The 18,729-nt window shown below is 38.9% G+C and overlaps 1 protein-coding gene across 3 annotated transcripts in view; it reads left to right on the top strand.

Moving 5' to 3' along the window:
- LOC122791734 (galactoside alpha-(1,2)-fucosyltransferase 2-like) overlaps positions 1 to 18,729 on the top strand; it is an 827,893-nt gene that overhangs the window by 405,700 nt on the left and 403,464 nt on the right. The gene's annotated exons all lie outside the window — the stretch shown is intronic.

Here is an 18,729-nt window from a genome sequence, read left to right as displayed (position 1 = left end):
TGTTTCATAGCATTTGAGTTTATAAATTCTAGGAACCTTTGGGCTAGGGTGTTGGAGCTAGAGTAATGCTCCCAGTCTATGTTTGAGTAGTTGAAGTCGCCCAATATAATGGTGTTTGGAGAGACCTTCATATTTTCCAGTGTTCTCAGGAAGGCCGAGTGGGGTTCCTGGGTTTGGGAGGGTAGTCTGTAGCAGGCTATAAACTGGAAGGCAGTTTTACCCACTGTTAGTTGCACATGGATAGTCTCTGATGCTTCGTGCTGTGCCACCAACCTGGAGGTGTGGGTATCTTTGATGAATATTGATACTCCCCCTCCTTTTGTGGTTCGGTCCAAGTTTTGAGGCCAAAAAGCATGGTATGAGGTATAACCTGGTAGTGCTGGGGTGCTCTCGGGAGCCTTGAACCAGGTTTCTGTTACTGCACAGATATCGATGTTCTCCATGCTAAGGAGAGTTTTGAGTGCGTGCATCTTGAGGTTTAGACTTCTGGCATTGAGTAGCATTACTCTTAGTTTCTTATCCCTTGTGATACCTATGGAGGTGGGCTTGTCTTTTGAGCCTTGCCTAAAAGAGGCACTATGGGGGTAGCAAGAGCCTTTGCCAATATCCAAAAGCCCAGGGGTGGCAGGTGCAAGCCGTCCCTAGTGAAGCATCGTGGATTGTCGAGCATGTCATCCCAGGCTGAAAGGCATTGGATCCCCTTTGAATGACACCAATACTTAAGCCAATTGCCTTCATATTGTGGCATCATTCTTGGTGAGGGTAAGATGCTACTCAAGGTCAGGGTCATACCGGCCTGGGCTACATGCTCAGAGAGCTCCTCTATGTCTCTTTTCATGTAGTCCAGGGAGGTACGTCTCAGGTCATTCACACCAGCATGGACAGTGACTGAGTCATATTTGTACTTGCCTTGGAGTGACCTGAGTGCATGTGTTATGTGGCAGATCCTAGCGCCTGACAGGCAGCTCACCGTGACCTTCTCCTTGTTCAGCCTGGTAAGTGGGACGTCAGTGTGCCTGATGATAGAGCCACCTATTACAAGTGTATCAGGTGTGTTGTTTAGCCTTAAGGGCTGTTCGGCACACTGGCTTTGTGAGCTATGTGTTGCACGTGTTTTGTTTTGGGATAGCGGTTGCTTGGGTGTCTGCTTTGGAGGTCTCTGCTGCTTAGGCAGATTTTTATTTAGGGCCTCCGAGTATGTTTTTGTGTGTTTATGTGTGGTTTGCTGTCGTGGTAGGTCTATGTGAGACTGGAATTGTAGTGAGTGTAGTTTCCTTCTCCTCCTGACTGGTTACGCCAGCACTGAGTTGAGAGATGCCTCCAGTTTGGCTATATGGTTGCATCTGTCACATGTGTTGGAATTTGTTGGGAGGAGGAGAGGGTTGTCTGTGTACATGAGGCAGTTGCAACATTGCCTCAAGATTCCCAGATTCACCAGCTGGACCGGAGAGGAGATTGACAACTGACCTTTGGACATGCTAGAATAGTATTGGGAATTCCTTTATAATTGAAAAAAAGGGCCAATGGGGAACAAGGTACTCAAGGGGAGTTTGTGAGGGTGTAGTGCTTTTAATCTGCTCTGTTTCCTCCCGGTCCACAAAAAAAAAAAATATACAGTTTCTTGAGCTGCTCTTACATAACTGTCTTCTACCTTAATTTGCTGTTCTGTGTGTTTTTAAGTGTAAAAGTGCTGTTATTTGATATTTCAGAAACTTGTTTTTGTCATTTTAATTTATCTGCATTTATTTGAACTGGTATTTGCCTTAATATTGCTACACACTCAAGTGTGCTAGCTTGTACTGCATTTAAAGTGTTTTTGCTACTGTCATTAGCTCATTTTTTCTAATACAGAGAGAACATTTTGAGAAAGCCAACCCACTTAACTAAAAAAAAAAAAAAAAAAAATATATATGTGTATATATATATATATATATATATATATATATATATATATATATATATATATATATATATATATATATATATATATATACATATATATATATATATATATATATATATATATATATATATATATATATATATATATATATATATATATATATATATATATATATATATATATATATATATATATATATATATATATATATATATATATATATATATATATATATACATATTCCAAGCTTGTTTTCTGCCTTTCAGATACAGATTTGTTGTATCCAGGACTGTTTGTAAGTGTCTGTACCCCAAGCCATTCTGTGTTGCAGGGAAGCCTTCTAGCTTATCAGTGGGATTGGTAAGCACAAAGTAGCCTATCTACCGCAAGAGTGGTTTCTGGCACAGAAATTGTAGTTTATAGGCTGTTTGGGCAGTTTTTCCATATCTTTCAACTTTCTGGTTTAAAAGCCTATGTTTGCTCTTTTCCCACCTTTCCTGTAACTAGTTTAGTCCAGATACAGATTTGCTGTATCCAGGACTATTTGTAAGCTTCTATGCCCCCATGCTTTTCGGTGTTGGAGAGAAGCCTTCTAGCTTATCAGTGGGAGTGGTGAGCACTAGGTAGCCTATCTACAACAAGATCCAGATACAGATTCTTAGTTTTAGCACTTGAATGTGCTTATCCGTGCTCAGCACTTGTTCAGTACTTGTTGTAAGCACTAAACTACAAATTACTACAGCACTCAGCCTTCCTCATTCCTCAGTAAAACAATTTTGGTACTTACTTTCCTCACTTGCTTAGAGAAAAACAGCTCTTGTACTCACTTTCTTCACTACTCTAGAGGAAACTATTTTTTTATTCAGGCATGTCCAAGTGTCAGCTCCCAGTGTTGTCTCCTGTCTATCTGATGAATCTGGGCATCTTGGGGCAATGTAGCAATTGTCTCATGTACACCGACAACCCTCTCCTCTGACCACCCAACACTACAACCTGTGAGAGATGCACTTATCTAGCCAAACTGGAAGTAAAGCTCTCTCCAACCAAGACTGAACTTGATAGTCAAGAGAGGAAGGTAAACACTTGCACCACACCACACTCCACATAGTACCATTAAACCTACACCACCAAAATCCACACATAGAACCACAAAAACATTTGTGGAGGCTCTCAATAATAATCTGCTCAAGCAACAGAGACCTCCAAAGCAGAAATGCAAGCAACCTCCCACCACTAACACAACCCAAATGACACATAGCCCACAGACTCAGTGTGCCACTCAACCACAGTCAATAAGGCAAAACAACGTACCCAACACACTAGTCATAGGTGACTCTATAGTCAGGCACACTGATGTCCCACTCACCAGGTTAAACAAGGAGAAGGTCACTGTCAGCTGCCTGTCAGGTGCCAGGATCCACCACATAACCCACACACTCAGGTCACTCCACAACAAGTACAAATATGACTCTGTGATTGTCCATGTTGGTGTGAACAACCTGAGACATACCTCCTTGGACTACATTAAAAGAGACATGGAAGAACTCTCCGATCTTGAAGCCCAGGCAGGTATGACCCTAGCCCTGAGTAGCATCTTGCCATCACCCAGAATAATATCGCAATACAAGGACAAAATGATTGACTTCAACAATTGGCTAAGCTTCTGATGTCATTCTAAGGGGATCCAGTATCTGTCTGCCTGGGACAACATGGTCAACAGACCACTATGCTTTTCCAGAGATGGCCTTCACCTGTCACCCCTGGGATTCTGGACACTGGCTAAGGATCTTGCTGCCCCTATAAGCAAGGTTCATATGACAAATTCACCACCATAACAGGAACAGGCAAGCAAAAACTGTGGGTAATGCTACTCAATGCTAGAAGTCTAAATCTCAAAATGCACTCACTCGAGGCACTCCTTAAAATGGAGAACATCGATGTCTGTGCAGTGACGGAGACCTGGTTCAAGGCTCCTGAGAGACCCCCTGCATTACCAGGCTATAACTCATACCACACTTTTCGGCCTTCTAACCTGGACCGGAACACCAAAGGCGGAGGTGTGTCCATATTCATTAAGGATATCCACACCTCCAGGCTAGTTGCTCAGCATAATGCAGCCGAGGTTATCCAAGTGCAACTAACTCTGGGGAATACTGCAATCCAAATTGTAGCCTGCTACAGATCCCCCACAATGCCCCAGGATTCCCACTCTTTTCTTGATATAGTGGAAAATATTAGGGTTCAACCAAACACCCTAATATTGGGCGATTTCAACTACCCCACCATTAACTGGGAAAACTACTCATGTACCAACTCCATCACTCAGCGCTTTCTGGAATTCATAAATTCCAATGCCCTGGATCAGCTTATCCACACCCCCACCAGGGGCAACATAATCCTAGACCTAGTCATTATCAACATGAGTGACTGGTGTTCCACACCTGAAGTCAACTCCTCGTTGGTCAGATCCGACCATAAGCTAATCACCCTAGATATCCACATCCTGTCCCCACCCCCCATTAAGGAAACCATGGTAAAAAAATTCTCTAAAGCCAACTTCCTGCATCTTAAGACAGAAATGGCGAACTTCATGACACCCATGCAGATGGACAATACAGTTACAACTGCTGAATCGTACACAAATGCACTCTGTAAGCACTTACACAAGTGCATGGATCGTGCTATCCCAAACAGAACCAAGACACTATCCTCCAAAAAAAGGAAGCCAATCTGGTAGTCCCCTGCCATAAACAAACTCTACAACAGAAGTAAGAAATTGTTGCAAAAGAGAGTAAAATCCCATAAGTGGAGGAGCTCCCTGGTCAGCCTCAGCAAGAAGCTGAGATCCCTTATAAGATCCTCCAAAGCTAGCTATGAAAACAAGATTGCCACTGATTGTAAATACAACCACAAAGCATTCTATAGCTATGTCAAGAATCTCAATGGCAACACCCAGATCTGCTCTGAATTACAGGACAATGGCAAGAAAATTACAGAACCAACTGATATTGCCAACATCCTGGCAGATAGGTTCAGTGCTAACTTTACCCCACTCTCACCCCCTAAAGGGCCCATATTTATACAGGAAGAGTGCAGAGTCTCTGTAATCACAACTTCACAGGTAAAAGCAGCACTATCTAAAGCCATAAACACAGCATCCATGGGACTGGATAACATCCCAGGCTGCATTTTACATGAACTTCAGAATGAACTGGCTCCCCACCTAAGCACCATGTTCAATCATAGCCTCACGTCAGGCTTTGTGCCCACTGAATGGTGCACAACAACAGTTATCCCACTCCACAAATAGGGAGCCACCACTGATCCTGGGAGCTATCGCCCTATTAGCCTGACGAGCCTGGTCTGCAAGGCCATGGAACGTATCATCATGGAATTCGTAAACAACGGCATTGGTAACCTCAAAACTCTGGACCCCACCCAGTTTGGGATTGTGAAAGGCAGATCATGCCTCCTGAACCTGGTCGACTTCTTTGAGACAGTCACCAAAGCTGTAGACAAGGGTAGCTAAACTCACTAAACTAGGTATAAATCTTTATGTCACAAGATTGGTTGCCAACTGGCTCACTGACAGAACCCACACTGTAAAAGTTGCAGACTCCAAATCTGACTTCAAACCATTGACAAGAGGAGTACCACAGGGATCAGTCCTGGGACCTCTCCTGTTTGGTATCTACTTCTCTGAAGTACAGGCTAACACAGAAGGCCTCTGGCTAATGAAGTTTGCAGATGACTGCAAACTATGAGCTATAGTCGAGTCCCCAAATGAAGTGGACATCCTACAGAAGGGCCTCACTGAGACAGATGCCTGGTGTCAGAGCCATGGCCTCAAGCTCAATGCCAAAAAGTTCATTGTTATCCCCTTTGGTAAAAACGCTGTACCCATGAACTACCACATAGGTGGCAGTCTTCTTAACACCAAATGTGTTAAGAGATCTTGGGACCCAGGTGGACAGCAGTCTCTCCTTTGATAAACACATTGCCACAGTAGTCAGAAAATCCTTTTACATGACACACCTCATCACAAAAGGTTTCTCATCCAGGAAAAAAGAGGTCATTGTTCCCCTCTACTCGACACTCATTAGACACATTATAGAGTACAACTCCCCTTTTGGAATGTACCTCACAAGACATCTGCAGCAGCTGAAAAGGCCACAGAAGTAACTCACAAAGAGGATTACTGGCCTTAAACAGATGCCCTACACTGATTATCTCAAAAAACTCCAGCTTTACTCTGTAGCAGATCGCCTACTCCGAGGTGATCTCTGCCTAACATATAAAGCTATGTCAAACCCAGAGCTGTTGGACATGCTACACCTAAAGAAATCCCAATCCATCCGAGCTACATGCTCTAGGGACCTAAACCTTGTCACCACAATAAACAGGACGTGCTGGAGGGATAGATTCCTGTCCCAGAGACTTCCCATACTCTGGAACAAGCTACCCATCTATGTCAAGCAAAGTTCGTTATTAACACTCTTCAAGAAAAATCTTGATGAGTGGATGGGAAATAGGAAATACACCCCGGGGATCACTTCTGTGGCTCTGCTCGAAAGGAGAACAGGAAATTAACTTTCTTGGGTTGGCGTAAGCCAGGGAGCTTTGTTGGCTAGGCTTACTTAGGCCCTTGGGCCGATAGCCTAGTACCTACCTATGAAGTTATGAACCTGTTAGAGCTGACTAATATGAGCTGTCAGTTCCCCTTCAGAAGGTCGAACAGCTGAAATCTTGAAATGCATATGGTCGAGACCATATGCTCAAAATTTCTGAAGCTCGACCTTCTGAATGGGAATTGGCATACAGCGCAGAATGGGAGATTTCCCTTTCTTCACTGTAGTACGATCTCGGAGTTGGTATAAATAAGTAGGGGGGGGTGTGGAGGGTGCAGGGGGGCTTGCCCCCCTGCAGAAACATTGTTTTGTTGTTTTTTTTTCCCTTTCAGAAGGTCGAGCTTCTGAGCTTCGAGCATATGGCTTCGGCCATATGCATTTCGAGACTTCAGCCATTCAACCTTCTGAAGGGGAACCGAGCTGTCACTCTAGGAAAATATTTTTAGCAGAATGACCAAATAACCCTGGAATGTAGCATTTAATAGTAATGCAGAACTTGGGATAATAATTTAAAGGGCATGAAGAAAGGAATTTACAATCAGGTGGGTCAGAATAAGGCAGACAGTAGCTGATTCATTGTTTTCTAGAGTTCAGTTTGTGAAATGCACCTATGGATGAATTTCAGTCTGACCATTTATTTGGCACAAAAAAAACCCCAGTAATGGCAATGCCATAAACAAACACTTCTTGGCTGTTTTTTTTTTAATTGTAAGAGTAGAAAAGAGGGAATAAAAATGGATATACCATTTGTATTCTGATATATTTCGACATGTAACCATATGAATAAGATTTATGTCTGAATTGACGCAATCGCTTAACAAAACTGGTGAACTTCAAAACTTCCTGATGAATTAAGCCTCAACAGCTCCTATCATTTGTAAGGTCACTGCACCTCAAGTTAAAAGTTTCAAATCAGTCATTCAGTTACTCAGGCTCAATTGTTTTGGTGTGTCTAAAACTCGGCTCATGGGCATACAAAAATACCGTATGTATCACAATAGCATCTTTGAGCCATTTAATATGTATTTAACCATTCATTTCCACTTCCAAACCCTAAGGGTTAGATGTTTTAATCAGTGGTTATAGATATTACTCAGTAAAATTATATTAAACTTTATTTTATTCATTTGAGATTAAATGACTTGGTAGCTCCACTGAGCCCGTATCCCATTTTAGGGGAGATATGTTACATAACTTCATACTGACAGTGTTACATAACTACATATAGACATTAAAATAATATTTTGAATGTGTTTTGGCTGACTTCTCCTTCTTTGCCTCTATTTCCTTATTACTCAGTATAATCATAGTGAATAAGCAAGTAATGTTTGTTGCAACTTTCCAAGATACTTCACTGTAACATGAAATAGATGTTTATCTAGGTCCAAAAAACATTTAGAAAGCATTTTGACAAATCTCTAGGTCATGAAAATATTCTAACAACAGTAGACTTTAATATTTAAATCTAAAAAATTACAAATGTTAAATACTGTAGTGTTATATCATTTTTAACATGGCAAAATCGACTTTTGTTTTTACATGCATATGAACACTTTTTTGTAAAACTAAAAAACGATTTATGGGATCTAAGATGGCTGCCATTCTGTAAACAGTGCTGGACCACAGCTTAGCAATTTATCCAGTGTTTTTTATCAGCAGTAACCGAGATAAATGCCTTTTCGATCAATATCAAGGAAGAGCATAAATATAAGTAGTACCTTTTCAACTTGAGGAGCGAAAACTTCAAAGAAATCAAGAAACCAGAGGATTAAAGCAGATAAGACAAGCAATCTATGCCACATGTGCTACTCTGGAAATAACTGCCACTAGGCCGGTACAGATCTGGAACAAACCAGAGAAAGAAAGATTAAAGATTCCACAAGAAGGGTAGAGAAAATGTCACAGGAATCAGATCAAATGGACAGCCAAATTACTAAAGCGAAATTCTCATTAATAGCGTCCCCTGAAAAACATACCATGTCTAAGAGAGCCAGAACAGGTAAACTCCAGGAAACCAATAAATCCACAAATAAAAATAAAACAGAAACTTCCAACTTAGAGGATCTAAGAACTGCACTCCAGCCTATACAAGCTGCAATCCAAAGCCTTTCTAACCAGCTACAATCATTCGGAGATTCTATAAGTAAGATTCTCACAAGGATGGACAAAACAGAGGCAAAAATATTTGATCAGGATGGCAAAATAGAGAACTTGCAAAAGGAATCCAGTTCCAACACAAGATCCATCCAGGAATTACAAAGGAAAATAATGGACCTAGAAGCCAGAACCAGACGTAATAACATTATCATAAGGGGCATCCCGGAAAGTATAGAACATAACAAGATTCCGGAAAGCATAACTGCAATATTCACACTATTCTTTGGAAATGAGTTAGAAGCTAAACAAATTACGATCGAAAGAGCCCATAGAGCACTTAGATCTTCTCCAGTGCCAAATAAACCAAGAATAATTTATGCCAAAATACTTAATTTCCAACATGTGAATAAATTACTTTTAGCAGCTAAAAATAAAAAAATTGTTGACTGGAACGGCTCAAAAATATCTATGTCACAAGATCTGCCTCCTCAAATAAAACTAGAAAGACAGAAACCGGCCCCTTTCTGCGCATTTCTTATCAATAAGCAGATTAAATTCCAAATGAAGTACCCCAACACATTATCATTCTCGCAACAAGGAAACAAGTACTCTGTAAATAATAACATTGAAGCCACACCAACCTTCTTGAAAATCTTTAAAGTAAATCCGGAACTTGAAACACACAAGAATTAAGGAGATAAAGGAAATCAAAATAAAGAGGGCCATCAGGAATATAAATGAAATTATTTTATTAGCCCAATAAATGGGGAAAAAAACAACTACCAGCTTCATCACCAACCTCGACTCAATTTTCTTTCTTACAGTCCGACTGAAACAATAGGTATCCAGTCCTCAACTCCCTATGAACCAGAACAGACTTAACAAACTACAAAATCTTGCTTACAGGAAGCTCCGGTGAATCTAATCGGTGAACCTAATCTACACCTTGACCTTCAATTCCTATGATGCAACGGAATCTTAAAGATACAGCAGCTAATAGCGCATAAATCAAAGCAGGAAGAGGAAAAAATCACTGCAAATCAACGAGAGGCAGAGAAATGGTCTTACAATTAAGAATACAATCCGAAGTAAACAAGATGCATGGGTGAGTAACCGAAGAGCTAAGAGAAGGCTTGATAATAAAAATATGCAGGGTAAACAACATGACCGTTGGAAGAGATAACAGAAAACCGAGAGGTTATAAGGAGCATAACAACGCATCCTTCAACTCCCCTTTGCTTAATTGCAGTTTTAGTAAGCACAGGCAAAGGATATTACTCTGTTCTTTTTAGAACAGGTTGGATCCACCGATCTATAAACAATAGACTTTTCCTGAAAGTGGGTAGTAGTTCGGATGGAGGGTTCGTCATGTTCTACGCCATGACCAACATATCTCACAATGCATAGAGACATATAGTAGGAAAAGGATGGAAGAAGGAAAGAGAGAAAGGAAAGGTGGGGGGGGGGAAGGAAAGAGAAGGAAGAAAAGAAGAGGAAAAAAGAAGGAAAAAAAAAGCAATTAACATGTATCTACAGTATATGCTACATGCCTCTTAAGTCATAGATGACTATAAAGATACTCCCAATAAGCCGCAGGACTCAACGCAGTTTGTACATGTAGTATGTCATATTACTGTTCTCGTATTTTGCTTTTTTTTTTTTTTGTTCTCTTTCAGATGAATGAAAGCTTGAGCATATGTTTACCTATAATTTACCTAACCATTCACAATGTTTACAAAAAACCTATTAGTAGTAACATAAGACAACATATCTAAAGTACCTTATTCAATCGTATGGAGTGGATGTTGTAAAGTATTAATTAATCCTATCAATTTATCATTGGATGGTTAGTTATGGTCTTAAGGTATCTGTTTAGTTCTATGTGTTTGATCATTATTTTTTCAGGAATTTTGTAGATTACTATCTGAATGTGACAAGACTACACATATGTATTTTGAATTTCAATGGTAACCGGCAAGTTGCGAGCCAGCATGTCAGTACAGGGTCAATTGTAAAGATGTTTAAAAACAGATCAACACATGAGTTGTCAGGAAGATTCCTGAACATATACACGTAAGACACGAGGAGAATATTTCACCTTTGCATGAAAGGGGACATTAATATTATGTACAAATGATTTTAGTTGGTTATGCAATTATCCCGGTGGCGTTCTGGTACAATAAAAATAAACTAGAAGACAACATACTAGGATACTCCTGAGTAATACTCAATAGGAATTAAGACTGCTGCTCATCTCAAGGCCTTCGCATATAGAACAAGGATATAATCGCCCAACTGTCATTAGGAAGTTAGTTACACTACAAATATATAGATTAGGGCGACTTGTCTGCAGAAGGCAGGATTAGTGCAAGCAATGACATACTAAGTACTAATTTGACAGGTTACGAATAACGAAGTGTAGGGACAAACAGTAAGATAACAAGCATCCTACAAAAATTTAGGCTTTGACCCTACCGAGAGTTTGAGGAGGATTCTGTTGCTTATGGTCGGTCAACCTCTAATTTCAGTTTTTAGAATTTATTATAAAGGAGAGCATTACCTGTTGAAGGTATCTTCTTTCAATAGGCTTAAATATGTCAAATTCATTTAAAGTGGAGAAGCTGATAAACTCCAATGTATAAGAGAGAAATCATAATAGTTGACAGATCTACTCCAGTTAAAATCTGTCACCATGGTCTATATTTACAAAAATTTTTTACGGTATTTCTGTAACCTATAAGAAGATATAACAAGTCATAAAATTACACCTAGGTCTCACAGCATGTTTATATGTGCTATTGTCTGTGTACCAGGGTTAGTTTGTTAGGATAGTTCAGCTTTCTATGCTCTGCAGAGATAGGCTAGCAGAGATGGGATACATTTCATGGTTCATTATTAAATTAATAAAAATAAAGTTGATATTCTTTTCCTACAAGTTATCCTGCCTTATTGAGACAGATATTTGTATCCCATGCTCTTCCAGGTTAGGTGATTTAGTGGATAGGCACGGGAATAAGACCGGAAGAGCATCTCATTTTTACCCTGAAAAAACACTTTACCCAATGCATCCTACTGTACAAATTATGCATACCCAGACACACAGAAAACATAAGCAACAACAACATACTATACAGATTTTATGTGGCGATTAGCTTCATGGAATGTTAAAGGGCTGCAAGCAGAAAAAAAAAGGAAACTTTTCTTACACCTAGTTTATAAAGCCAAACTAGACCTTATTATGGTGCAGGAAACCCATTTGTTATATGAGCACTGGAGCCCCTTCCAGAGGAAAAAGTGGATCAAAGCTATTATAGCTGCAGGAAACAAAACTAATAAAGCGGGGGTGGCAATTATCATCAAAAGTTCCTTCCAGCATGACATCATAAAGCAGGGCTCAGATCAAGAAGGCAGATGGTGTTATTTCGTATCCAGAATAAATCATTTAGACAAACCAATTCTTATAATTAATATCTATACTCCGTGCATTTTTCAACAGAATTTCCTGATGTGCATTTATAAAATTCTAACTTCCTTTCCCAGCCACTATTACATTATAGGGGGAGATTGGAACTCCATTCAAGACCCAGAGACAGACAGAACCAATACTAAATCCAAATATAATATCCAAGCATCAATAACAATCTCGGAAATTAAATCTGATTTCAGCTTATTTGACCCATATTCCCTCCAAACTCACCAGACATCCAACAATAGGTTTACTTTTTTCTCTCAATGCTACAAGTGCTGGTCCAGGCTAGATTTCTTTCTAATATCTGATATCTTTCTTGACTACAGCTTCTCTTTCGATACGGAACCTAGGTTCTTTTCAGACCACTCCAGAATTACACTATCCATAGAATGGACAACAAAATGCATCTTGAAAAATAGATCGGTTTGGTGGCACCTAAACCCTAATTTACTAAAAAAAAATGATATTTTGCAAGAAACAGAAACACTTCTTGATAAATGTATCCAATCTTTGTCCGAGGACGACGTGCCAGTAGATATTAAGTGGGCTTCCACGAAAGCAGTGATCAGGGGCGTACTTATTAATAAATCTTCATATTATAGAAAAGTCACTCTTAACAAAGAAAAGAGCATTATGAAGGAAATAACAAAACTTGAACTAGAATTACAACAGAAATATTCTCTGGAAGTGGACAACAAAATGACCCATCTACAAGAAAACCTCCTGGCAATACAGGCTGAGAACCTATCGTTCCAGGAAATTAAAAGCCTAGCCAACTACTCGGAATGGGCTCAATTCCCTTCCAAATTTTTAGCAAGGTTAATTAATCAATATAAGCCTACAGCCATTATCTCAGAGATTACGTTTCAAGATAAAAAGTGCAATAACACACAAGATTTAATTAAAGTGTTTGAGAGGATTTAGACAGAGGTTTATAACCCTCCTCCCTCATCATATTATGACCAGGAATTGGACTCATTCCTAAATCAATTAACTTTCCCCAAAATTAATAAAGAACAACAAGATGCTCTATCAGCTGACTTTACACAAAGGGAAATTATTATTGCAATCAACAGCCTAAAAATGAACAAAGCTCCAGGTCCGGATGGTTTCTCAGCTGAATTTTATAAACGCTTCATCCCCAAAATTTCCACTATTCTATATCATCTATTTAATCATATTACTCAATTTGGTATTAGGGATTTGCATTTAAATGCCTCTAGAACTATTCTCCTTCTCAAATTCAACTCTGACACGAAAAACCCACACAATTACAAGCCCATTTCAATCATTAATTTAGATATGAGAATTATGGAGACAATTTTAGCCACCAGACTTAAATCTGTTATCACAAATATTATATCTCTGGAGCAATCTGGGTTTATTAATCATAGACAAACAGTGGACCAGACACTTATGTTAGACGCCATGATATCCTTATCATCGATCAAGCAAATACATGTATATACATTAGCCATAGATGCATCTAAAGCATTTGACCGGATTAATAAAGAATTTCTAACCACAATTCTCCAAAGATTTAACATTCCTACTATTTTCATCCAATACATTAAAACCCTACATACGGGAGCTCACACTATACTACAAATAAATAAAAACATTTCCTCTAGGATAGAAATTAATAATGGGGTAAGACAAGGGTGTCCCTTATCACCTCTCTTGTTTAATATGTTTATAGAGCCACTGTTTCTCTTAATAAACCAGAAAACCTTCCATCGCATCCCAGATTTATTTAATACTAAAATTCCATTCTCGGCCTATGCGAACGACTTAAACATCTACTATTCCCTTCCTAGTTCAGATTTTGGGAAAATCATAACATCAATAGATACATTCTCCAACTTTTCCAACTATAAAATGAATATGGAAAAATCGGTAATCTTCCCTATAAATACCTTCTCGCAATACCCTATACTAATTAGTCCACAAAAGATTAAGATTAAAGAACACCTACATTACCTAGGAATCTCATTTTATCAAGACCCGAATAAATACTATCAGGAGAATATTAAAAATTTGTGGGCAACTATACAAAAAGATCTTGACAGATGGTTCAACTTAAACTTTCTTTTCTATCTAGAATAGCCATTATAAAAATAAATGTGCTCCCCAGACTGCTGTTTGTTTTTAATGCAACCAACATTCTGATACAAACCAAATTTTTTAAGAACACACAAAAAGAACTCTCTAAATTCTTATGGTACCCCAAACCCACAAGAACAGGTTACCATAAACTGGCACACCCAAAAGAAAAAGGAGGTCTGGGCCTACCCGATCTGAAATTATACTATGAAATAATTAACTGTGGCAGGATAATCAATACGGCAGAATATTTCAAAGATTCCTCAAAGTGGTACCCGACATGGCTGAAATTATATCATAACTATATTAGGACACTACAGTTTAACCCGAAAGTGCTTCCCTTCTTGTCTAATAATAGTAGGAAGAAATACAAATTACATAAGGATCCAACAGATAAAATTATAATCATACAGAAACTATTTGATTCATTGAAGTTAACTTCTGCTTTTATGACCTTTCAACCTATTCATCTTAACCCTAACCTCAGGTTGAATAATAAGATGATCAACCTGGACCAATATCCATTGTTGAGGGATAAAGCTATAGCAGACTTTCTCCCATTCAAACAAGATTCAGCAATTACCATGAGGAAAAATATACAGTCTTATTAAGACAATTAAAAGAGCTCTGTTGTAAGTTCTGGGAAGATCATACTCTTTCCGCCACAGATATTTCTACCTGTATAACACTATGGGACTTATTTCGCCGGAATCAAACAATGATTTCTAGTGTCTATAAATTCATTATAACTATTAAATACAACAAAGAATGTATTCATTCTAACTACTGGACAAAACAGGACACACTGATCACAACCAATATAATTGCCCAAGCTATACAAAAATATTCCAAATTTATACCCCTCCAAAAACTAAAATATACATAACTTATGTTATTAAATAACACCTATTTTACACCTGCAGTTTTAAACAAAATGTACCACAACACACCAGCAAATTGTGAATACTGCCCTACGCAGATAGCGGACCTCATACATATATTTTTGAGCTGTAAATGCTCATACAAGCTCTGGTGTGCTTTAAGGGTTAAGCTAGAAAAAAATGGGGTACGAGAAAACAACTTTATCATGGAAATTTACTCTTCTCCATATCCCTCCTCCAGGGATAAATAAGGGGCAAATACATATTCTCATTTCTCTGTTTATGTTGATGAAGTACTATATCACTCTAAATTGGAAAAATAGGATGGCCTTATCATGGGAAGGGTTCAAGCAAGTAGCCAGAAAGCAACTATGTGCACACAAATATTTTTTGTATTCATTGAACCAGCAGCCTGAACATAAGGAATTCTGGAAAGTATTATTTGATCATATTTTACTGTGATGTTGCAAAGGATGCATTAGAGAATTTCTTACTAGGGTATAGATGAGATTTGTATATAGTTATATGGTATATAGCATGTAGTAGATTTTAGGTATGCATTTCTGTTTTGTATGTATGTTAGTTTGTAAAATATTCAAAACTAATAAAAAGATGTTACAAATAAAAAAAAAACGATTTATAGTTATTTGTTTAGAAAAATCCATTTTAAAGTAGCTTATAAACACAGACGTCTAAGACACTCCTGCCATATTTACAGCATGAATATTAACATGCAGGCAGGAGGTGTGTACAGCACTCTGGAGCAAAGTTTAATTACAATGCGCTACCATGACTACGTACTTGTGAAACAAATATTTAATTGTTAATCTATTAAGGTAACATTCTGGAAAAAAATGAAGAAGAACACAAAAGGCAAGCTCTTTCAGATAGTAAGTCCGTAAAAGGAAACCAGATATTTCTTTAAGATCCAATGCACACTCCTTATACACAAGTCTTCAAAAAACTGAAACAAGCGTTCCAAAACCAATAAAGTGCACAAAAACATGAAAACAGTTAGTTTTTTGTGTTTTTGTGCACTTTATTGGTTTTGGAACGCTTGTTTCAGTTTTTTGAAGACTTGTGTATAAGGAGTGTGCATTGGATCTTAAAGAAATATCTGGTTTCCTTTTATGGACTTACTATCTGAAAGAGCTTGCCTTTTGTGTTCTTCATTTGTTTTCTTGTGTCAGTGGTATTCTGGAAAAAACTGACACACTCACAAACTTTAATGATTCATTTTTATTCATCCTAAATGAACATGTCCCACTAAGAAAAAAAAATTAAACCCTGCACCATGTTTAACTAGTAAAAGAAATTATAATGAAAGAAAGCAGTAGAGCTTGGAATATATGAAAGCAAACTAGAACTCAGTCTAGCCTACAAAACTACAAAGCAAAACACATAAACAAACTTGCCAAAATATACTATACAAACTTCAAATATAATAAGCAAAATAATCCCAAACGTTCTTGGTCTTTACTCAACAAGTTTATACACACCACAATACCCAACCAAACCCTACTACTAACTACACTAATGACAGCTCTGCCAGCCAGTTCAATACACATTTTGCTAAGACAGTAACTTCTCTTAAACAACTCTTAACACATGTAACATCCCACCCCCTCCAGAGTCAACAAATAATCCCACCACATTTGATTTTGGACCCCATCTCTACATCCATGATCAATAAATACCCTCTCAGACTGAATTCAATTACACTTGCCCCTGACAGTCTTCCAGCAAAGTTGATTAAACTTGCAGCAGACACCCTAGCCTACCCAGTGTCCATTCTAATAAACTACTCCAACACAGAAGGCTATGTCCTCATAACAAACTGCTCCAACACAGAAGGCCATGTCCCTAAAATTTGGAAAAAAAAAACATCTCATCTCCTACCCCTACACAAAGGTGGCAACTCTACTGATATCTCCAACTAAATGCTAATATCCTTTCTGTCCCTCTATACAAAGTATTGGAAATGTGTACAATCCCAGCTACTTATATTTGATAACTATAAACAATTTACCAAGCCCCACACAGCACTGTTTCCGGTCGTACCATAACAATACAGCAGCTCTACTCAACTCTTGCTGCCACAATTAACAGTAACAGGAATGCAGGCAACTTAATAGCAGCACTTTTCCTTGATTTGTCAAAAGCTTTTGACACTGCCGCTCATCAAAAACTGCCCTACAAACTCTCCTCCTTAGGCCTTCAACACTCATCTGTCATGTGGTTCCAAAACCACCTCCCTGATTGACTTTAGGTTGTAAAATGGGAAAATGACATCCATCTGTTTCTGTCAGTGCACACAGGGGTACCTCAAGGGCCTATCCTTGGTCCCTTGCTCTTCAGTATTTCCAAGTAGTCCATTGGATCAGTTTATTTGTCATAACATGGAGCCATCTGTCTGCACCCACATGGGTATTTCTGATGAAGTTCCAAGTTTTGAAATAAAAGGAATGAAAGCACTAAACCTTGTGTCATTTGGATTCATTGGTTTTCACTGGTGCTATCAAGCTTATCAACCAGGTTGTGGTGTAATTTGTTGTAGTACCTCAGTTGGTTGAGTTTTTGGTTCTAATATGTAATTATTTATTTATTTTTTTTTGTATTGTGTCATCACTGCTGTCCAGGTTTAGTGAAAAGTAGTGTATGGACATCCCTGTGAGAAAACTAAGGTCTGTAATGTGGCTTACATAATCTAAACTGTCATTTGCAATGTCCCCTAATAATAGTGTAGATGATGGCCCCATGGATAGTGAAGGAGTGCCCATATTGCCCTCATGATGAGTTGCTATAATGGCATACTGCTGGTTGCCAGGGATGCCTCTAGACACTCATCTGACAATGCTGCATAACCCAGACTTCATCTAATAGTTTCTAGCATGTGCTGTGGAAGGCTGATGAGGCCTGTCTGCCTTTGTTTGTTTTGTTACTCACAAGCCCAGCAACACCTTCTTGGTAACTTGTGGGGTGCAGCCTATTCACCTTCCGCATGTGCGGGTAGTCTCCCATCCACATCAAGCTGTGTTTCCAATTTGACTCTGATAAGTCTTTACTAGTGCATGCATGGGGGCGGTCATGGATGCTCTGTGTGCTAGACTACTGTGTATGACTATCATCGTGACATTTTCCCTGGCCTCTGTCATTTCCATGTACTAGTGAAATTCCTCATGTATGTCCTGTAATACTCTAACCATCTCTACCTGTCTTTCAGTGACAGTAGCCTGTGCCTGAATTATGTGAAGGCTCATCTGGTACTGGGCAGCTAATCCGTTGGATGTCTTGGGAGCCAAGTGTGAAATATGCCTTCACCTGGCAAAAATTTGAATTAGTGTTACTGTTTGCGTCTGAAATGGTAGTGTCTATGTCAAGGTGCGCAGGCTGTTGACAAGAAACTGCTATTGAGCTACATGGTGTTCATCCCTCGCCTGCTGTAATGCCATTTCCCCATTCTGTTGAGTGTCTGGGCCTGTGTCACTTCTTATGGAATTATACATCTGTTGTGGGGTGGGGAGTCCTGCAACTGTGTGCCACTGTCCTCAGTCTGTGTCATGCATTATGGCATCATCCTTGACAGTGATTCTGCAGTCAATATCGGCTTGATGTGCTGAAGCACAGTACGTGGTTGTTGCTGGTGCT

The sequence above is a fragment of the Protopterus annectens genome, chromosome 17.part0 (genome assembly GCF_019279795.1).
Source record: "Protopterus annectens isolate FY-2018-M chromosome 17.part0, PAN1.0, whole genome shotgun sequence".
Classification (NCBI taxonomy): domain Eukaryota; kingdom Metazoa; phylum Chordata; order Ceratodontiformes; family Protopteridae; genus Protopterus; species Protopterus annectens.
Note: the sequence above shows the minus strand (reverse complement) of the source record. Positions and strands in the feature narration are given on the sequence as shown.